This window comes from Pseudophryne corroboree, chromosome 11 (assembly GCF_028390025.1).
Source record: "Pseudophryne corroboree isolate aPseCor3 chromosome 11, aPseCor3.hap2, whole genome shotgun sequence".
Lineage (NCBI taxonomy): Eukaryota > Metazoa > Chordata > Amphibia > Anura > Myobatrachidae > Pseudophryne > Pseudophryne corroboree.
Genome location: NC_086454.1, coordinates 64219924 through 64240200, shown reverse-complemented (window position 1 = coordinate 64240200; position 20277 = coordinate 64219924). Strand labels below are relative to the sequence as shown.

Below are 20277 nucleotides of genomic sequence, written 5' to 3'. Positions count from 1 at the left end.
TGAGGTGACAGACTATGTTACATGAGTTACAGTAATTTCAAATCTCAGCAAATATTACAAACATCACCATTTAGAGTTTGCTGTCACTAAAATGTAAACAAGAAAATTATGCAGGAATAAGGTTTAACCTATATTAAGGGCTCTGCTGTAATTTTTTTTTAACTGCATCCCATATCAGTTTAACAAAGCCCAAGAAATGTCATAGACTTTAATTATCTAAACATAAATCATTTTAACCTATACTTGTGAGCTAATCCACCATCATGGGGAATAAAGCATTTGCAAAATAAATTCTAGATAGTAGTATTGACATTGCATGTTCAAATATCAAGACACTTGCTCATGTTTACCATCTTAAAGTAGACTTCTTGATTTGACTTGTTTATTTTGGCCTTTTGTGTGTCAGTAGCAGTATTTGTAAAAATGCCTCTTCTACCTAAAAAGCATTGTGACGACGAGGATGAGCACAATGGATTAGCAGTCCATCGCCTTAACCACTCGGCCACCTCGTCTCACTGGTATGCAATCTGGCAAACATTCCAACACCACTAGTTATACTTCAAAGTCAATTCTTTATGTTCTTGTAGATTGTGTCATTTTCACAATCGCCAGCTTGATAGTAAGTCGACTTTCAACCATCCTTGGCTTTAGGAACATTTATTTAATTTTAACCGATACTTGTGAACAAATCCACCATCATCCACTTCACAAACAAAAATGATTTTTAATACTTCTGGCCAATAACATGACCTTCTCTGTAAAAGTAATGTATTAATTTTCACTAAATGTGTTCTATGCTTGTCTTTAATGAAGTGACAGACTATGTTACATGAGTTACAGTAATTTCAAATCTCTGCAAATATTACAAACATCACCATTTAGAGTTTGCTGTCACTGTAATGTAAACAAGAAAATTATGCAGGAATAAGGTTTAACCTATATTAAGGGCTCTGCTGTAAAAATGTTTTAACTGCATTCCATATCAGTTTAACAAAGCCCAAGAAATGTCATAGACTTTAAATTATCTAAACATAAATCATTTTAACCTATACTTGTGAGCTAATCCACCATCATGGGGGATAAAGCATTTGCAAAATAAATTCTAGATAGTAGTATTGACATTGCATGTTCAAATATCAAGACACTTGCTCATGTTTACCATCTTAAAGTAGACTTCTTGATTTGACCTGTTTGTTTTGGCCATTTGTGTGTCAGTAGCAGTATTTGTAAAAATGCCTCTTCTACCTAAAAAGCATTGTGACGACGAGGATGGGATTTGAACCCATGCGTGCAGAGCACAATGGATTAGCAGTCCATCGCCTTAACCACTCGGCCACCTCGTCTCACTGGTATGCGATCTGGCAAACATTCCAACACCACTTGTTATACTTCAAAGTCAATTCTTTATGTTCTTGTAGATTGTGTCATTTTCACAATTGCCAGCTTGATAGTAAGTCGACTTTCAACCATCCTTTGCTTTAGGAACATTTATTTAATTTTAACCGATACTTGTGAACAAATCCACCATCATCCACTTCACAAACAAAAATGATTTTTAATACTTCTGGCCAATAACATGACCTTCTCTGTAAAAGTAATGTATTAATTTTCACTAAATGTGTTCTATGCTTGTCTTTAATGAAGTGACAGACTATGTTACATGAGTTACAGTAATTTCAAATCTCTGCAAATATTACAAACATCACCATTTAGAGTTTGCTGTCACTGTAATGTAAACAAGAAAATTATGCAGGAATAAGGTTTAACCTATATTAAGGGCTCTGCTGTAAAAAAATTTAACTGCACCCCATATCAGTTTAATAAAGCCCAAGAAATGTCATAGACTTTAATTATCTAAACATAAATTATTTTAACCTATACTTGTGAGTTAATCCACCATCATGGGGAAATAAAGCATTTGCCAAACAAATTCAAGATAGTAGTATTGACAATGCATGTTCAAATATCAAGACACTTGCTCATGTTTACCATCTTAAAGTAGACTTCTTGATTTGACTTGTTTATTTTGGCCATTTTTGTGTCAGCTTCACTTGCTGGTTTATGAAGCAGTATTTGTAAAAATGCCTCTTCTACCTAAAGAGCATTGTGACGACAAGGATGGGATTTGAACCCATGCGTGCAGAACACAATGGATTAGCAGTCCATCGCCTTAAACACTCGGCCACCACGTCTCACTGGTATGTGGTCTGGCAAAATTTCCAACACCACTTGTTATACTTCAAAGTCAATTCTTTATGTTCTTGTAGATTGTGTCATTTTCACAATCACGAGCTAGATAGTAAGTCGACTTTCAACCATCCTTGGCTTTAGGAACATTTATTTAATTTTAACCGATACTTGTGAACAAATCCACCATCATCCACCTCACAAACAAAAATGATTTTTAATACTTCTGGCCAATAACATGACCTTCTCTGTAAAAGTAATGTATTAATTTTCACTAAATGTGTTCTATGCTTGTCTTTAAGGAAGTGACAGACTATGTTACATGAGTTACAGTAATTTCAAATCTCTGCAAATATTACAAACATCACCATTTAGAGTTTGCTGTCACTGTAATGTAAACAAGAAAATTATGCAGGAATAAGGTTTAACCTATATTAAGGGCTCTGCTGTAAAAAATTTTAACTGCACCCCATATCAGTTTAATAAAGCCCAAGAAATGTCATAGACTTTAATTATCTAAACATAAATTATTTTAACCTATACTTGTGAGTTAATCCACCATCATGGGGAAATAAAGCATTTGCCAAACAAATTCAAGATAGTAGTATTGACAATGCATGTTCAAATATCAAGACACTTGCTCATGTTTACCATCTTAAAGTAGACTTCTTGATTTGACTTGTTTATTTTGGCCATTTTTGTGTCAGCTTCACTTGCTGGTTTATGAAGCAGTATTTGTAAAAATGCATCTTCTACCTAAAGAGCATTGTGACAACAAGGATGGGATTTGAACCATTGCGGGCAGAGCACAATAGATTAGCAGTCCATCGCCTTAACCACTCGGCCACCTCGTTTCACTGGTATGCAGTCTGGCAAAATTTCCAACACCACTTGTTATACTTCAAAGTCAATTCTTTATGTTCTTGTAGATTGTGTCATTTTCACAATCACCAGCTTGATAGTAAGTCGACTTTCAACCATCCTTGGTATTAGGAACATTTATTTAATTTTAACCGATACTTGTGAACAAATCCACCATCATCCACTTCACAAACAAAAATGATTTTTAATACTTCTGGCCAATAACATGACCTTCTCTGTAAAAGTAATGTATTAATTTTCACTAAATGTGTTCTATGCTTGTCTTTAATGAAGTGACAGACTATGTTACATGAGCTACAGTAATTTCAAATCTCTGCAAATATTACAAACATCACCATTTAGAGTTGGCTGTCACTGTAATGTAAACAAGAAAATTATGCAGGAATAAGGTTTAACCTATATTAAGGGCTCTGCTGTAAAAAATTTTAACTGCACCCCATATCAGATTAATAAAGCCCAAGAAATGTCATAGACTTTTATTATCTAACATAAATTATTTTAACCTATACTTGTGAGTTAATCCACCATCATGGGGAAATAAAGCATTTGCCAAACAAATTCAAGATAGTAGTATTGACAATGCATGTTCAAATATCAAGACACTTGCTCATGTTTACCATCTTAAAGTAGACTTCTTGATTTGACTTGTTTATTTTGGCCATTTTTGTGTCAGCTTCACTTGCTGGTTTATGATGCAGTATTTGTAAAAACGCCTCTTCTACCGAAAGAGCAGTGTGACGACGAGGATGGGATTTGAACCTATGCGTGCAGAGCACAATGGATTAGCAGTCCATCGCCTTAACCACTCGGCCACCTCGTCTCACTGGTATGCAATCTGGCAAACATTCCAACACCACTAGTTATACTTCAAAGTCAATTCTTTATGTTCTTGTAGATTGTGTCATTTTCACAATCGCCAGCTTGATAGCAAGTCGACTTTCAACCATCCTTGGCTTTAGGAACATTTATTTAATTTTAACCGAAACTTGTGAACAAATTCACCATCATCCACCTCACAAACAAAAATGATTTTTAATACTTCTGGCCAATAACATGACCTTCTCTGTAAAAGTAGTGTATTAATTTTCACTAAATGTGTTCTATGCTTGTCTTTAATGAGGTGACAGACTATGTTACATGAGTTACAGTAATTTCAAATCTCTGCAAATATTACAAACATCACCATTTAGAGTTTGCTGTCACTGTAATGTAAACAAGAAAATTATGCAGGAATAAGGTTTAACCTATATTAAGGGCTCTGCTGTAAAAAACTTTAACTGCACCCCATATCAGTTTAATAAAGCCCAAGAAATGTCATAGACTTTAATTATCTAAACATAAATTATTTTAACCTACACTGTGAGTTAATCCACCATCATGGGGAAATAAAGCATTTGCCAAACAAATTCAAGATATTAGTATTGACAATGCATGTTCAAATATCAAGACACTTGCTCATGTTTACAATCTTAAAGTAAACTTCTTGATTTGACTTGTTTATTTTGGCCATTTTTGTGTCAGCTTCACTTGCTGGTTTATGAAGCAGTATTTGTAAAAATGCCTCTTCTACCTAAAGAGCATTGTGACGACAAGGATGGGATTTGAACCCATGCGTGCAGAGCACAATGGATTAGCAGTCCATCGCCTTAACCACTCGGCCTCCTCGTCTCACTGGTATGCAGTCTGGCAAAATTTCCAACACCACTTGTTATACTTCAAAGTCAATTCTTTATGTTCTTGTAGATTGTGTCATTTTCACAATCACCAGCTTGATAGTAAGTCGACTTTCAACCATCCTTGGCTTTAGGAACATTTATTTAATTTTAACCGATACTTGTGAACAAATCCACCATCATCCACTTCACAAACAAAAATGATTTTTAATACTTCTGGCCAATAACATGACCTTCTCTGTAAAAGTAATGTATTAATTTTCACTAAATGTGTTCTATGCTTGTTTTTAATGAGGTGACAGACTATGTTACATGAGTTACAGTAATTTCAAATCTCAGCAAATATTACAAACATCACCATTTAGAGTTTGCTGTCACTGTAATGTAAACAAGAAAATTATGCAGGAATAAGGTTTAACCTATATTAAGGGCTCTGCTGTAAAAATTTTTAACTGCACCCCATATCAGTTTAATAAAGCCCAAGAAATGTCATAGACTTTAATTATCTAACATAAATTATTTTAACCTATACTTGTGAGTTAATCCACCATCATGGGGAAATAAAGCATTTGCCAAACAAGTTCAAGATAGTAGTATTGACAATGCATGTTCAAATATCAAGACACTTGCTCATGTTTACCATCTTAAAGTAGACTTCTTGATTTGACTTGTTTATTTTGGCCATTTTTGTGTCAGCTTCACTTGCTGGTTTATGATGCAGTATTTGTAAAAATGCCTCTTCTACCGAAAGAGCATTGTGACGACAAGGATGGGATTTGAACCCATGCGTGCAGAGCACAATGGATTAGCAGTCCATCGCCTTAACCACTCGGCCACCTCGTCTCACTGGTATGCAATCTGGCAAAATTTCCAACACCACTTGTTATACTTCAAAGTCAATTCTTTATGTTCTTGTAGATTGTGTCATTTTCACAATCACGAGCTTGAAAGCAAGTCGACTTTCAACTATCCTTGGCTTTAGGAACATTTATTTAATTTTAACCAAAACTTGTGAACAAATCCACCATCACCCACCTCACAAACAAAAATGATTTTTAATACTTCTGGCCAATAACATGACCTTCTCTGTAAAAGTAATGTATTAATTTTCACTAAATGTGTTCTATGCTTGTCTTTAATGAGGTGACAGACTATGTTACATGAGTTACAGTAATTTCAAATCTCAGCAAATATTACAAACATCACCATTTAGAGTTTGCTGTCACTGTAATGTAAACAAGAAAATTATGCAGGAATAAGGTTTAACCTATATTAAGGGCTCTGCTGTAAAATTTTTTTAACTGCATCCCATATCAGTTTAACAAAGCCCAAGAAATGTCATAGACTTTAATTATCTAAACATAAATCATTTTAACCTATACTTGTGAGCTAATCCACCATCATGGGGAATAAAGCATTTGCAAAATAAATTCTAGGTAGTAGTATTGACATTGCATGTTCAAATATCAAGACACTTGCTCATGTTTACCATCTTAAAGTAGACTTCTTGATTTGACTTGTTTATTTTGGCCATTTGTGTGTCAGTAGCAGTATTTGTAAAAATGCCTCTTCTACCTAAAAAGCATTGTGACGACAAGGATGGGATTTGAACCCATGCGTGCAGAGCACAATGGATTAGCAGTCCATCGCCTTAACCACTCGGCCACCTCGTCTCACTGGTGTGCAATCTGGCAAACATTCCAACACCACTAGTTATACTTCAAAGTCAATTCTTTATGTTCTTGTAGATTGTGTCATTTTCACAATCACGAGCTTGATAGCAAGTCGACTTTCAACCATCCTTGGCTTTAGGAACATTTATTTAATTTTAACCGAAACTTGTGAACAAATCCACCATCACCCACCTCACAAACAAAAATGATTTTTAATACTTCTGGCCAATAAAATGACCTTCTCTGTAAAAGTAATGTATTAATTTTCACTAAATGTGTTCTATGCTTGTCTTTAATGAAGTGACAGACTATGTTACATGAGTTACAGTAATTTCAAATCTCTGCAAATATTACAAACATCACCATTTAGAGTTTGCTGTCACTGTAATGTAAACAAGAAAATTATGCAGGAATAAGGTTTAACCTATATTAAGGGCTCTGCTGTAAAAAAATTTAACTGCACCCCATATCAGTTTAATAAAGCCCAAGAAATGTCATAGACTTTAATTATCTAAACATAAATTATTTTAACCTATACTTGTGAGTTAATCCACCATCGCGGGGAAATAAAGCATTTGCCAAACAAATTCAATATAGTAGTATTGACAATGCATGTTCAAATATCAAGACACTTGCTCATGTTTACCATCTTAAAGTAGACTTCTTGATTTGACTTGTTTATTTTGGCCATTTTTGTGTCAGCTTCACTGGCTGGTTTATGATGCAGTATTTGTAAAAATGCCTCTTCTACCGAAAGAGCATTGTGATGACGAGGATGGGATTTGAACCAATGCGTGCAGAGCACAATGGATTAGCAGTCCATCGCCTTAACCACTCGGCCACCTCGTCTCACTGGTATGCAATCTGGCAAACTTTCCAACACCACTTGTTATACTTCAAAGTCAATTCTTTATGTTCTTGTAGATTGTGTCATTTTCACAATCACGAGCTTGAAAGCAAGTCGACTTTCAACCATCCTTGGCTTTAGGAGCATTTATTTAATTTTAACCGAAACTTGTGAACAAATTCACCATCATCCACCTCACAAACAAAAATGATTTTTAATACTTCTGGCCAATAACATGACCTTCTCTGTAAAAGTAATGTATTAATTTTCACTAAATGTGTTCTATGCTTGTCTTTAATGAGGTGACAGACTATGTTACATGAGTTACAGTAATTTCAAATCTCAGCAAATATTACAAACATCACCATTTAGAGTTTGCTGTCACTGTAATGTAAACAAGAAAATTATGCAGGAATAAGGTTTAACCTATATTAAGGGCTCTGCTTTAAAAAATTTTAACTGCACCCCATATCAGTTTAATAAAGCCCAAGAAATGTCATAGACTTTAATTATCTAAACATAAATTATTTTAACCTATACTTGTGAGTTAATCCACCATCATGGGGAAATAAAGCATTTGCCAAACAAATTCAAGATAGTAGTATTGACGATGCATGTTCAAATATCAAGACACTTGCTCATGTTTACCATCTTAAAGTAGACTTCTTGATTTGACTTGTTTATTTTGGCCATTTTTGTGTCAGCTTCACTTGCTGGTTTATGAAGCAGTATTTGTAAAAATGCCTCTTCTACCTAAATAGCATTGTGACGACAAGGATGGGATTTCGAACCCATGCGTGCAGAGCACAATGGATTAGCAGTCCATCGCCTTAACCACTCGGCCACCTCGTCTCACTGGTATGCAGTCTAGCAAAATTTCCAACACCACTTGTTATACTTCAAAGTCAATTCTTTATGTTCTTGTAGATTGTGTCATTTTCACAATCACGTGCTAGATAGTAAGTCGACTTTCAACCATCCTTGGCTTTAAGAACATTTATTTAATTTTAACCGATACTTGTGAACAAATCCACCATCATCCACCTCACAAACAAAAATGATTTTTAATACTTCTGGCCAATAACATGACCTTCTCTGTAAAAATAATGTATTAATTTTCACTAAATGTGTTCTATGCTTGTCTTTAAGGAAGTGACAGACTATGTTACATGAGTTACAGTAATTTCAAATCTCTGCAAATATTACAAACATCACCATTTAGAGTTTGCTGTCACTGTAATGTAAACAAGAAAATTATGCAGGAATAAGGTTTAACCTATATTAAGGGCTTTTCTCTGCTGTAAAATTTTTTAACTGCACCCCATATCAGTTTAACAAAGCCCAAGAAATGTCATAGACTTTAATTATCTAAACATAAATTATTTTAACCTACACTTGTGAGTTAATCCACCATCATGGGGAAATAAAGCATTTGCCAAACAAATTCAAGATATTAGTATTGACAATGCATGTTCAAATATCAAGACACTTGCTCATGTTTACCATCTTAAAGTAGACTTCTTGATTTGACTTGTTTATTTTGGCCATTTGTAAAAATGCCTCTTCTACCTAAAAAGCATTGTGACGACAAAGATGGGATTTGAACCCATGCGTGCAGAGCACAATGGATTAGCAGTCCATCGCCTTAACCACTCGGCCACCTCGTCTCACTGGTATGCAGTCTGGCAAAATTTCCAACACCACTTGTTATACTTCAAAGTCAATTCTTTATGTTCTTGTAGATTGTGTCATTTTCACAATCACCAGCTTGATAGTAAGTCGACTTTCAACCATCCTTGGCTTTAGGAACATTTATTTAATTTTAACCGAAACTTGTGAACAAATTCACCATCATCCACCTCACAAACAAAAATGATTTTTAATACTTCTGGCCAATAACATGACCTTCTCTGTAAAAGTAATGTATTAATTTTCACTAAATGTGTTCTATGCTTGTCTTTAATGAGGTGACAGACTATGTTACATGAGTTACAGTAATTTCAAATCTCTGCAAATATTACAAACATCACCATTTAGAGTTTGCTGTCACTGTAATGTAAACAAGAAAATTATGCAGGAATAAGGTTTAACCTATATTAAGGGCTCTGCTGTAAAAAACTTTAACTGCACCCTATATCAGTTTAATAAAGCCTAAGAAATGTCATAGACTTTAATTATCTAAACAATAATTATTTTAACCTACACTGTGAGTTAATCCACCATCATGGGGAAAAAAAGCATTTGCCAAACAAATTCAAGATATTAGTATTGACAATGCATGTTCAAATATCAAGACACTTGCTCATGTTTACAATCTTAAAGTAAACTTCTTGATTTGACTTGTTTATTTTGGCCATTTTTGTGTCAGCTTCACTTGCTGGTTTATGAAGCAGTATTTGTAAAAATGCCTCTTCTACCTAAAGAGCATTGTGACGACAAGGATGGGATTTGAACCCATGCGTGCAGAGCACAATGGATTAGCAGTCCATCGCCTTAACCACTCAGCCTCCTCGTCTCACTGGTATGCAGTCTGGCAAAATTTCCAACACGACTTGTTATACTTCAAAGTCAATTCTTTATGTTCTTGTAGATTGTGTCATTTTCACAATCACCAGCTTGATAGTAAGTCGACTTTCAACCATCCTTGGCTTTAGGAACATTTATTTAATTTTAACCGATACTTTTGAACAAATCCACCATCATCCACTTCACAAACAAAAATGATTTTTAATACTTCTGGCCAATAACATGACCTTCTCTGTAAAAGTAATGTATTAATTTTCACTAAATGTGTTCTATGCTTGTCTTTAATGAGGTGACAGACTATGTTACATGAGTTACAGTCATTTCAAATCTCAGCAAATATTACAAACATTACCATTTAGAGTTTGCTGTCACTGTAATGTAAACAAGAAAATTATGCAGGAAAAAGGTTTAACCTATATTAAGGGCTCTGCTGTAAAAATTTTTAACTGCACCCCATATCAGTTTAATAAAGCCCAAGAAATGTCATAGACTTTAATTATCTAACATAAATTATTTTAACCTATACTTGTGAGTTAATCCACCATCATGGGGAAATAAAGCATTTGCCAAACAAGTTCAAGATAGTAGTATTGACAATGCATGTTCAAATATCAAGACACTTGCTCATGTTTACCATCTTAAAGTAGACTTCTTGATTTGACTTGCCATTTTTGTGTCAGCTTCACTTGCTGGTTTATGATGCAGTATTTGTAAAAATGCCTCTTCTACCGAAAGAGCATTGTGACGACAAGGATGGGATTTGAACCCATGCGTGCAGAGCACAATGGATTAGCAGTCCATCGCCTTAACCACTCGGCCACCTCGTCTCACTGGTATGCAATTTGGCAAAATTTCCAACACCACTTGTTATACTTCAAAGTCAATTCTTTATGTTCTTGTAGATTGTGTCATTTTCACAATCACGAGCTTGAAAGCAAGTCGACTTTCAACCATCCTTGGCTTTAGGAACATTTATTTAATTTTAACCGAAACTTGTGAACAAATCCACCATCACCCACCTCACAAACAAAAATGATTTTTAATACTTCTGGCCAATAACATGACCTTCTCTGTAAAAGTAATGTATTAATTTTCACTAAATGTGTTCTATGCTTGTCTTTAATGAGGTGACAGACTATGTTACTTGAGTTACAGTAATTTCAAATCTCAGCAAATATTACAAACATCACCATTAGGGTTTGCTGTCACTGTAATGTAAACAAGAAAATTATGCAGGAATAAGGTTTAACCTATATTAAGGGCTCTGCTGTAAAAATTTTTTAACTGCATCCCATATCAGTTTAACAAAGCCCAAGAAATGTCATAGACTTTAATTATCTAAACATAAATCATTTTAACCTATACTTGTGAGCTAATCCACAATCATGGGGAATAAAGCATTTGCAAAATAAATTCTAGGTAGTAGTATTGACATTGCATGTTCAAATATCAAGACACTTGCTCATGTTTACCATCTTAAAGTAGACTTCTTGATTTGACTTGTTTATTTTGGCCATTTGTGTGTCAGTAGCAGTATTTGTAAAAATGCCTCTTCTACCTAAAAAGCATTGTGACGACAAGGATGGGATTTGAACCCATGCGTTCAGAGCACAATGGATTAGCAGTCCATCGCCTTAACCACTCGGCCACCTCGTCTCACTGGTATGCAATCTGGCAAACATTCCAACACCACTAGTTATACTTCAAAGTCAATTCTTTATGTTCTTGTAGATTGTGTCATTTTCACAATCACGAGCTTGATAGCAAGTCGACTTTCAACCATCCTTGGCTTTAGGAACATTTATTTAATTTTAACCAAAACTTGTGAACAAATCCACCATCACCCACCTCCCAAACAAAAATGATTTTGAATACTTCTGGCCAATAACATGACCTTCTCTGTAAAAGTAATGTATTAATTTTCACTAAATGTGTTCTATGCTTGTCTTTAATGAAGTGACAGACTATGTTACATGAGTTACAGTAATTTCAAATCGCTGCAAATATTACAAACATCACCATTTAGAGTTTGCTGTCACTGTAATGTAAACAAGAAAATTATGCAGGAATAAGGTTTAACCTATATTAAGGGCTCTGCTGTAAAAAAAAATTAATTGCATCCCATATCAGTTTAACAAAGCCCAAGAAATGTCATAGACTTTAATTATCTAAACATAAATAATTTTAACCTATACTTGTGAGCTAATCCACCATCATGGGGAATAAAGCATTTGCAAAATAAATTCTAGATAGTAGTATTGACATTGCATGTTCAAATATCAAGACACTTGCTCATGTTTACCATCTTAAAGTAGACTTCTTGATTTGACTTGTTTATTTTGGCCATTTGTGTGTCAGTAGCAGTATTTGTAAAAATGCCTCTTCTACCTAAAAAGCATTGTGACGACGAGGTTGAGCACAACGGATTAGCAGTCCATCGCCTTAACCACTCGGCCACCTCGTCTCACTGGTATGCAATATGGCAAACTTTCCAACACCACTTGTTATACTTCAAAGTCAATTCTTTATGTTCTTGTAGATTGTGTCATTTTCACAATCACGAGCTTGAAAGCAAGTCGACTTTCAACCATCCTTGGCTTTAGGAGCATTTATTTAATTTTAACCGAAACTTGTGAACAAATTCACCATCATCCACCTCACAAACAAAAATGATTTTTAATACTTCTGGCCAATAACATGACCTTCTCTGTAAAAGTAATGTATTAATTTTCACTAAATGTGTTCTATGCTTGTCTTTAATGAGGTGACAGACTATGTTACATGAGTTACAGTAATTTCAAATCTCAGCAAATATTACAAACATCACCATTTAGAGTTTGCTGTCACTGTAATGTAAACAAGAAAATTATGCAGGAATAAGGTTTAACCTATATTAAGGGCTCTGCTTTAAAAATTTTTAACTGCACCCCATATCAGTTTAATAAAGCCCAAGAAATGTCATAGACTTTAATTATCTAAACATAAATTATTTTAACCTATACTTGTGAGTTAATCCACCATCATGGGGAAATAAAGCATTTGCCAAACAAATTCAAGATAGTAGTATTGACGATGCATGTTCAAATATCAAGACACTTGCTCATGTTTACCATCTTAAAGTAGACTTCTTGATTTGACTTGCCATTTTTGTGTCAGCTTCACTTGCTGGTTTATGAAGCAGTATTTGTAAAAATGCCTCTTCTACCTAAATAGCATTGTGACGACAAGGATGGGATTTCGAACCCATGCGTGCAGAGCACAATGGATTAGCAGTCCATCACCTTAACCACTCGGCCACCTCACCTCACTGGTATGCAATCTTGCAAAATTTCCAACACCACTTGTTATACTTCAAAGTCAATTCTTTATGTTCTTGTAGATTGTGTCATTTTCACAATCACGAGCTAGATAGTAAGTCGACTTTCAACCATCCTTGGCTTTAGGAACATTTATTTAATTTTAACCGATACTTGTGAACAAATCCACCATCATCCACCTCACAAACAAAAATGATTTTTAATACTTCTGGCCAATAACATGACCTTCTCTGTAAAAATAATGTATTAATTTTCACTAAATGTGTTCTATGCTTGTCTTTAAGGAAGTGACAGACTATGTTACATGAGTTACAGTAATTTCAAATCTCTGCAAATATTACAAACATCACCATTTAGAGTTTGCTGTCACTGTAATGTAAACAAGAAAATTATGCAGGAATAAGGTTTAACCTATATTAAGGGCTTTTCTCTGCTGTAAAATTTTTTAACTGCACCCCATATCAGTTTAACAAAGCCCAAGAAATGTCATAGACTTTAATTATCTAAACATAAATTATTTTAACCTACACTTGTGAGTTAATCCACCATCATGGGGAAATAAAGCATTTGCCAAACAAATTCAAGATATTAGTATTGACAATGCATGTTCAAATATCAAGACACTTGCTCATGTTTACCATCTTAAAGTAGACTTCTTGATTTGACTTGTTTATTTTGGCCATTTTTGTGTCAGCTTCACTTGCTGGTTTATGAAGCAGTATTTGTAAAAATGCCTCTTCTACCTAAAGAGCATTGTGACGACAAAGATGGGATTTGAACCCATGCGTGCAGAGCACAATGGATTAGCAGTCCATCGCCTTAACCACTCGGCCACCTCGTCTCACTGGTATGCAGTCTGGCAAAATTTCCAACACCACTTGTTATACTTCAAAGTCAATTCTTTATGTTCTTGTAGATTGTGTCATTTTCACAATCACCAGCTTGATAGTAAGTCGACTTTCAACCATCCTTGGCTTTAGGAACATTTATTTAATTTTAACCGATACTTGTGAACAAATCCACCATCATCCACTTCACAAACAAAAATGATTTTTAAAACTTCTGGCCAATAACATGACCTTCTCTGTAAAGTAATGTATTAATTTTCACTAAATGTGTTCTATGCTTGTCTTTATTGAAGTGACAGACTATGTTACATGAGTTACAGTAATTTCAAATCTCTGCAAATATTACAAACATCACCATTTAGAGTTTGCTGTCACTGTAATGTAAACAAGAAAATTATGCAGGAATAAGGTTTAACCTATATTAAGGGCTCTGCTGTAAAAATGTTTTAACTGCATCCCATATCAGTTTAACAAAGCCCAAGAAATGTCATAGACTTTAAATTATCTAAACATAAATCATTTTAACCTATACTTGTGAGCTAATCCACCATCATGGGGGATAAAGCATTTGCAAAATAAATTCTAGATAGTAGTATTGACATTGCATGTTCAAATATCAAGACACTTGCTCATGTTTACCATCTTAAAGTAGACTTCTTGATTTGACTTGTTTGTTTTGGCCATTTGTGTGTCAGTAGCAGTATTTGTAAAAATGCCTCTTCTACCTAAAAAGCATTGTGACGACGAGGATGGGATATGAACCCATGCGTGCAGAGCACAATGGATTAGTAGTCCTTCGCCTTAACCACTCGGCCACCTCGTCTCACTGGTATGCAATCTGGTAAACATTCCAACACCACTAGTTATACTTCAAAGTCAATTCTTTATGTTCTTGTAGATTGTGTCATTTTCACAATTGCCAGCTTGATAGTAAGTCGACTTTCAACCATCCTTGGCTTTAGGAACATTTATTTAATTTTAACCGATACTTGTGAACAAATCCACCATCATCCACTTCACAAACAAAAATGATTTTTAATACTTCTGGCCAATAACATGACCTTCTCTGTAAAAGTAATGTATTAATTTTCACTAAATGTGTTCTATGCTTGTCTTTAAGGAAGTGACAGACTATGTTACATGAGTTACAGTAATTTCAAATCTCTGCAAATATTACAAACATCACCATTTAGAGTTTGCTGTCACTGTAATGTAAACAAGAAAATTATGCAGGAATAAGGTTTAACCTATATTAAGGGCTCTGCTGTAAAAAAATTTAACTGCACCCCATATCAGTTTAATAAAGCCCAAGAAATGTCATAGACTTTAATTATCTAAACATAAATTATTTTAACCTATACTTGTGAGTTATTCCACCATCATGGGGAAATAAAGCATTTGCCAAACAAATTCAAGATAGTAGTATTGACAATGCATGTTCAAATATCAAGACACTTGCTCATGTTTACCATCTTAAAGTAGACTTCTTGATTTGACTTGTTTATTTTGGCCATTTTTGTGTCAGCTTCACTTGCTGGTTTATGAAGCAGTATTTGTAAAAATGCCTCTTCTACCTAAAGAGCATTGTGACAACAAGGATGGGATTTGAATCCATGCGTGCAGAACACAATGGATTAGCAGTCCATCACCTTAACCACTCGGCCACCTCGTCTCACTGGTATGCGGTCTGGCAAAATTTCCAACACCACTTGTTATACTTCAAAGTCAATTCTTTATGTTCTTGTAGATTGTGTCATTTTCACAATCATGAGCTAGATAGTAAGTCGACTTTCAACCATCCTTGGCTTTAGGAACATTTATTTAATTTTAACCGATACTTGTGAACAAATCCACCATCATCCACCTCACAAACAAAAATGATTTTTAATACTTCTGGCCAATAACATGACCTTCTCTGTAAAAGTAATGTATTAATTTTCACTAAATGTGTTCTATGCTTGTCTTTAATGAGGTGACAGACTATGTTACATGAGTTACAGTAATTTCAAATCTCTGCAAATATTACAAACATCACCATTTAGAGTTTGCTGTCACTGTAATGTAAACAAGAAAATTATGCAGGAATAAGGTTTAACCTATATTAAGGGCTCTGCTTTAAAAAATTTTAACTGCACCCCATATCAGTTTAATAAAGCCCAAGAAATGTCATAGACTTTAATTATCTAAACATAAATTATTTTAACCTATACTTGTGAGTTAATCCACCATCATGGGGAAATAAAGCATTTGCCAAACAAATTCAAGATAGTAGTATTGACGATGCATGTTCAAATATCAAGACACTTGCTCATGTTTACCATCTTAAAGTAGACTTCTTGATTTGACTTGCCATTTTTGTGTCAGCTTCACTTGCTGGTTTATGAAGCAGTATTTGTAAAAATGCCTCTTCTACCTAAATAGCATTGTGACGACAAGGATGGGATTTCGAACCCATGCGTGCAGAGCACAATGGATTAGCAGTCCATCACCTAAGCCACTCGGCCACCTCACCTCACTGGTATGCAGTCTTGCAAAATTTCCAACACCACTTGTTATACTTCAAAGTCAATTCTTTATGTTCTTGTAGATTGTGTCATTTTCACAATCACGAGCTAGATAGTAAGTCGACTTTCAACCATCCTTGGCTTTAGGAACATTTATTTAATTTTAACCGATACTTGTGAACAAATCCACCATCATCCACCTCACAAACAAAAATGATTTTTAATACTTCTGGCCAATAACATGACCTTCTCTGTAAAAATAATGTATTAATTTTCACTAAATGTGTTCTATGCTTGTCTTTAAGGAAGTGACAGACTATGTTACATGAGTTACAGTAATTTAAAATCTCTGCAAATATTACAAACATCACCATTTAGAGTTTGCTGTCACTGTAATGTAAACAAGAAAATTATGCAGGAATAAGGTTTAACCTATATTAAGGGCTTTTCTCTGCTGTAAAATTTTTTAACTGCACCCCATATCAGTTTAACAAAGCCCAAGAAATGTCATAGACTTTAATTATCTAAACATAAATTATTTTAACCTACACTTGTAAATTAATCCACCATCATGGGGAAATAAAGCATTTGCCAAACAAATTCAAGATATTAGTATTGACAATGCATGTTCAAATATCAAGACACTTGCTCATGTTTACCATCTTAAAGTAGACTTCTTGATTTGACTTGTTTATTTTGGCCATTTTTGTGTCAGCTTCACTTGCTGGTTTATGAAGCAGTATTTGTAAAAATGCCTCTTCTACCTAAATAGCATTGTGACGACAAGGATGGGATTTCGAACCCATGCGTGCAGAGCACAATGGATTAGCAGTCCATCGCCTTAACCACTCGGCCACCTCGTCTCACTGGTATGCAGTCTAGCAAAATTTCCAACACCACTTGTTATACTTCAAAGTCAATTCTTTATGTTCTTGTAGATTGTGTCATTTTCACAATCACGAGCTAGATAGTAAGTCGACTTTCAACCATCCTTGGCTTTAAGAACATTTATTTAATTTTAACCGATACTTGTGAACAAATCCACCATCATCCACCTCACAAACAAAAATGATTTTTAATACTTCTGGCCAATAACATGACCTTCTCTGTAAAAATAATGTATTAATTTTCACTAAATGTGTTCTATGCTTGTCTTTAAGGAAGTGACAGACTATGTTACATGAGTTACAGTAATTTCAAATCTCTGCAAATATTACAAACATCACCATTTAGAGTTTGCTGTCACTGTAATGTAAACAAGAAAATTATGCAGGAATAAGGTTTAACCTATATTAAGGGCTTTTCTCTGCTGTAAAATTTTTTAACTGCACCCCATATCAGTTTAACAAAGCCCAAGAAATGTCATAGACTTTAATTATCTAAACATAAATTATTTTAACCTACACTTGTGAGTTAATCCACCATCATGGGGAAATAAAGCATTTGCCAAACAAATTCAAGATATTAGTATTGACAATGCATGTTCAAATATCAAGACACTTGCTCATGTTTACCATCTTAAAGTAGACTTCTTGATTTGACTTGTTTATTTTGGCCATTTGTAAAAATGCCTCTTCTACCTAAAAAGCATTGTGACGACAAAGATGGGATTTGAACCCATGCGTGCAGAGCACAATGGATTAGCAGTCCATCGCCTTAACCACTCGGCCACCTCGTCTCACTGGTATGCAGTCTGGCAAAATTTCCAACACCACTTGTTATACTTCAAAGTCAATTCTTTATGTTCTTGTAGATTGTGTCATTTTCACAATCACCAGCTTGATAGTAAGTCGACTTTCAACCATCCTTGGCTTTAGGAACATTTATTTAATTTTAACCGAAACTTGTGAACAAATTCACCATCATCCACCTCACAAACAAAAATGATTTTTAATACTTCTGGCCAATAACATGACCTTCTCTGTAAAAGTAATGTATTAATTTTCACTAAATGTGTTCTATGCTTGTCTTTAATGAGGTGACAGACTATGTTACATGAGTTACAGTAATTTCAAATCTCTGCAAATATTACAAACATCACCATTTAGAGTTTGCTGTCACTGTAATGTAAACAAGAAAATTATGCAGGAATAAGGTTTAACCTATATTAAGGGCTCTGCTGTAAAAAACTTTAACTGCACCCTATATCAGTTTAATAAAGCCTAAGAAATGTCATAGACTTTAATTATCTAAACAATAATTATTTTAACCTACACTGTGAGTTAATCCACCATCATGGGGAAAAAAAGCATTTGCCAAACAAATTCAAGATATTAGTATTGACAATGCATGTTCAAATATCAAGACACTTGCTCATGTTTACAATCTTAAAGTAAACTTCTTGATTTGACTTGTTTATTTTGGCCATTTTTGTGTCAGCTTCACTTGCTGGTTTATGAAGCAGTATTTGTAAAAATGCCTCTTCTACCTAAAGAGCATTGTGACGACAAGGATGGGATTTGAACCCATGCGTGCAGAGCACAATGGATTAGCAGTCCATCGCCTTAACCACTCAGCCTCCTCATCTCACTGGTATGCAGTCTGGCAAAATTTCCAACACCACTTGTTATACTTCAAAGTCAATTCTTTATGTTCTTGTAGATTGTGTCATTTTCACAATCACCAGCTTGATAGTAAGTCGACTTTCAACCATCCTTGGCTTTAGGAACATTTATTTAATTTTAACCGATACTTTTGAACAAATCCACCATCATCCACTTCACAAACAAAAATGATTTTTAATACTTCTGGCCAATAACATGACCTTCTCTGTAAAAGTAATGTATTAATTTTCACTAAATGTGTTCTATGCTTGTCTTTAATGAGGTGACAGACTATGTTACATGAGTTACAGTAATTTCAAATCTCAGCAAATATTACAAACATTACCATTTAGAGTTTGCTGTCACTGTAATGTAAACAAGAAAATTATGCAGGAAAAAGGTTTAACCTATATTAAGGGCTCTGCTGTAAAAATTTTTAACTGCACCCCATATCAGTTTAATAAAGCCCAAGAAATGTCATAGACTTTAATTATCTAACATAAATTATTTTAACCTATACTTGTGAGTTAATCCACCATCATGGGGAAATAAAGCATTTGCCAAACAAGTTCAAGATAGTAGTATTGACAATGCATGTTCAAATATCAAGACACTTGCTCATGTTTACCATCTTAAAGTAGACTTCTTGATTTGACTTGCCATTTTTGTGTCAGCTTCACTTGCTGGTTTATGATGCAGTATTTGTAAAAATGCCTCTTCTACCGAAAGAGCATTGTGACGACAAGGATGGGATTTGAACCCATGCGTGCAGAGCACAATGGATTAGCAGTCCATCGCCTTAACCACTCGGCCACCTCGTCTCACTGGTATGCAATTTGGCAAAATTTCCAACACCACTTGTTATACTTCAAAGTCAATTCTTTATGTTCTTGTAGATTGTGTCATTTTCACAATCACGAGCTTGAAAGCAAGTCGACTTTCAACCATCCTTGGCTTTAGGAACATTTATTTAATTTTAACCGAAACTTGTGAACAAATCCACCATCACCCACCTCACAAACAAAAATGATTTTTAATACTTCTGGCCAATAACATGACCTTCTCTGTAAAAGTAATGTATTAATTTTCACTAAATGTGTTCTATGCTTGTCTTTAATGAGGTGACAGACTATGTTACTTGAGTTACAGTAATTTCAAATCTCAGCAAATATTACAAACATCACCATTAGGGTTTGCTGTCACTGTAATGTAAACAAGAAAATTATGCAGGAATAAGGTTTAACCTATATTAAGGGCTCTGCTGTAAAAATTTTTTA

The 20277-nt window shown here is 34.5% G+C and overlaps 21 non-coding genes across 21 annotated transcripts; all 21 read right to left on the bottom strand.

Annotated features, from left to right (window-relative positions):
- Window positions 1-1261: 1261 nt before the first annotated feature.
- TRNAS-GCU (transfer RNA serine (anticodon GCU)) lies at window positions 1262-1343 on the bottom strand. Its single transcript has one exon. It is a non-coding gene; the product is annotated as a tRNA-Ser (tRNA).
- Window positions 1344-2110: 767 nt separating this feature from the next.
- TRNAS-GCU (transfer RNA serine (anticodon GCU)) lies at window positions 2111-2192 on the bottom strand. Its single transcript has one exon. It is a non-coding gene; the product is annotated as a tRNA-Ser (tRNA).
- A 1615-nt stretch (window positions 2193-3807) lies between these two features.
- On the bottom strand, window positions 3808-3889 carry TRNAS-GCU (transfer RNA serine (anticodon GCU)). The gene has a single exon. It is a non-coding gene; the product is annotated as a tRNA-Ser (tRNA).
- Window positions 3890-4655: 766 nt separating this feature from the next.
- On the bottom strand, window positions 4656-4737 carry TRNAS-GCU (transfer RNA serine (anticodon GCU)). Its single transcript has one exon. It is a non-coding gene; the product is annotated as a tRNA-Ser (tRNA).
- A 766-nt stretch (window positions 4738-5503) lies between these two features.
- TRNAS-GCU (transfer RNA serine (anticodon GCU)) lies at window positions 5504-5585 on the bottom strand. Its single transcript has one exon. It is a non-coding gene; the product is annotated as a tRNA-Ser (tRNA).
- Window positions 5586-6333: 748 nt separating this feature from the next.
- TRNAS-GCU (transfer RNA serine (anticodon GCU)) lies at window positions 6334-6415 on the bottom strand. The gene has a single exon. It is a non-coding gene; the product is annotated as a tRNA-Ser (tRNA).
- A 767-nt stretch (window positions 6416-7182) lies between these two features.
- TRNAS-GCU (transfer RNA serine (anticodon GCU)) lies at window positions 7183-7264 on the bottom strand. Its single transcript has one exon. It is a non-coding gene; the product is annotated as a tRNA-Ser (tRNA).
- A 767-nt stretch (window positions 7265-8031) lies between these two features.
- TRNAS-GCU (transfer RNA serine (anticodon GCU)) lies at window positions 8032-8114 on the bottom strand. The gene has a single exon. It is a non-coding gene; the product is annotated as a tRNA-Ser (tRNA).
- Window positions 8115-8847: 733 nt separating this feature from the next.
- Window positions 8848-8929, bottom strand: TRNAS-GCU (transfer RNA serine (anticodon GCU)). The gene has a single exon. It is a non-coding gene; the product is annotated as a tRNA-Ser (tRNA).
- Window positions 8930-9695: 766 nt separating this feature from the next.
- Window positions 9696-9777, bottom strand: TRNAS-GCU (transfer RNA serine (anticodon GCU)). Its single transcript has one exon. It is a non-coding gene; the product is annotated as a tRNA-Ser (tRNA).
- Window positions 9778-10533: 756 nt separating this feature from the next.
- Window positions 10534-10615, bottom strand: TRNAS-GCU (transfer RNA serine (anticodon GCU)). The gene has a single exon. It is a non-coding gene; the product is annotated as a tRNA-Ser (tRNA).
- A 747-nt stretch (window positions 10616-11362) lies between these two features.
- Window positions 11363-11444, bottom strand: TRNAS-GCU (transfer RNA serine (anticodon GCU)). The gene has a single exon. It is a non-coding gene; the product is annotated as a tRNA-Ser (tRNA).
- A 1565-nt stretch (window positions 11445-13009) lies between these two features.
- TRNAS-GCU (transfer RNA serine (anticodon GCU)) lies at window positions 13010-13092 on the bottom strand. Its single transcript has one exon. It is a non-coding gene; the product is annotated as a tRNA-Ser (tRNA).
- Window positions 13093-13864: 772 nt separating this feature from the next.
- Window positions 13865-13946, bottom strand: TRNAS-GCU (transfer RNA serine (anticodon GCU)). Its single transcript has one exon. It is a non-coding gene; the product is annotated as a tRNA-Ser (tRNA).
- A 748-nt stretch (window positions 13947-14694) lies between these two features.
- TRNAS-ACU (transfer RNA serine (anticodon ACU)) lies at window positions 14695-14776 on the bottom strand. The gene has a single exon. It is a non-coding gene; the product is annotated as a tRNA-Ser (tRNA).
- A 767-nt stretch (window positions 14777-15543) lies between these two features.
- TRNAS-GCU (transfer RNA serine (anticodon GCU)) lies at window positions 15544-15625 on the bottom strand. Its single transcript has one exon. It is a non-coding gene; the product is annotated as a tRNA-Ser (tRNA).
- Window positions 15626-16382: 757 nt separating this feature from the next.
- On the bottom strand, window positions 16383-16465 carry TRNAS-GCU (transfer RNA serine (anticodon GCU)). Its single transcript has one exon. It is a non-coding gene; the product is annotated as a tRNA-Ser (tRNA).
- Window positions 16466-17237: 772 nt separating this feature from the next.
- Window positions 17238-17320, bottom strand: TRNAS-GCU (transfer RNA serine (anticodon GCU)). The gene has a single exon. It is a non-coding gene; the product is annotated as a tRNA-Ser (tRNA).
- Window positions 17321-18053: 733 nt separating this feature from the next.
- On the bottom strand, window positions 18054-18135 carry TRNAS-GCU (transfer RNA serine (anticodon GCU)). Its single transcript has one exon. It is a non-coding gene; the product is annotated as a tRNA-Ser (tRNA).
- A 766-nt stretch (window positions 18136-18901) lies between these two features.
- Window positions 18902-18983, bottom strand: TRNAS-GCU (transfer RNA serine (anticodon GCU)). Its single transcript has one exon. It is a non-coding gene; the product is annotated as a tRNA-Ser (tRNA).
- A 756-nt stretch (window positions 18984-19739) lies between these two features.
- Window positions 19740-19821, bottom strand: TRNAS-GCU (transfer RNA serine (anticodon GCU)). The gene has a single exon. It is a non-coding gene; the product is annotated as a tRNA-Ser (tRNA).
- Between the last annotated feature and the right edge of the window lie 456 nt (window positions 19822-20277).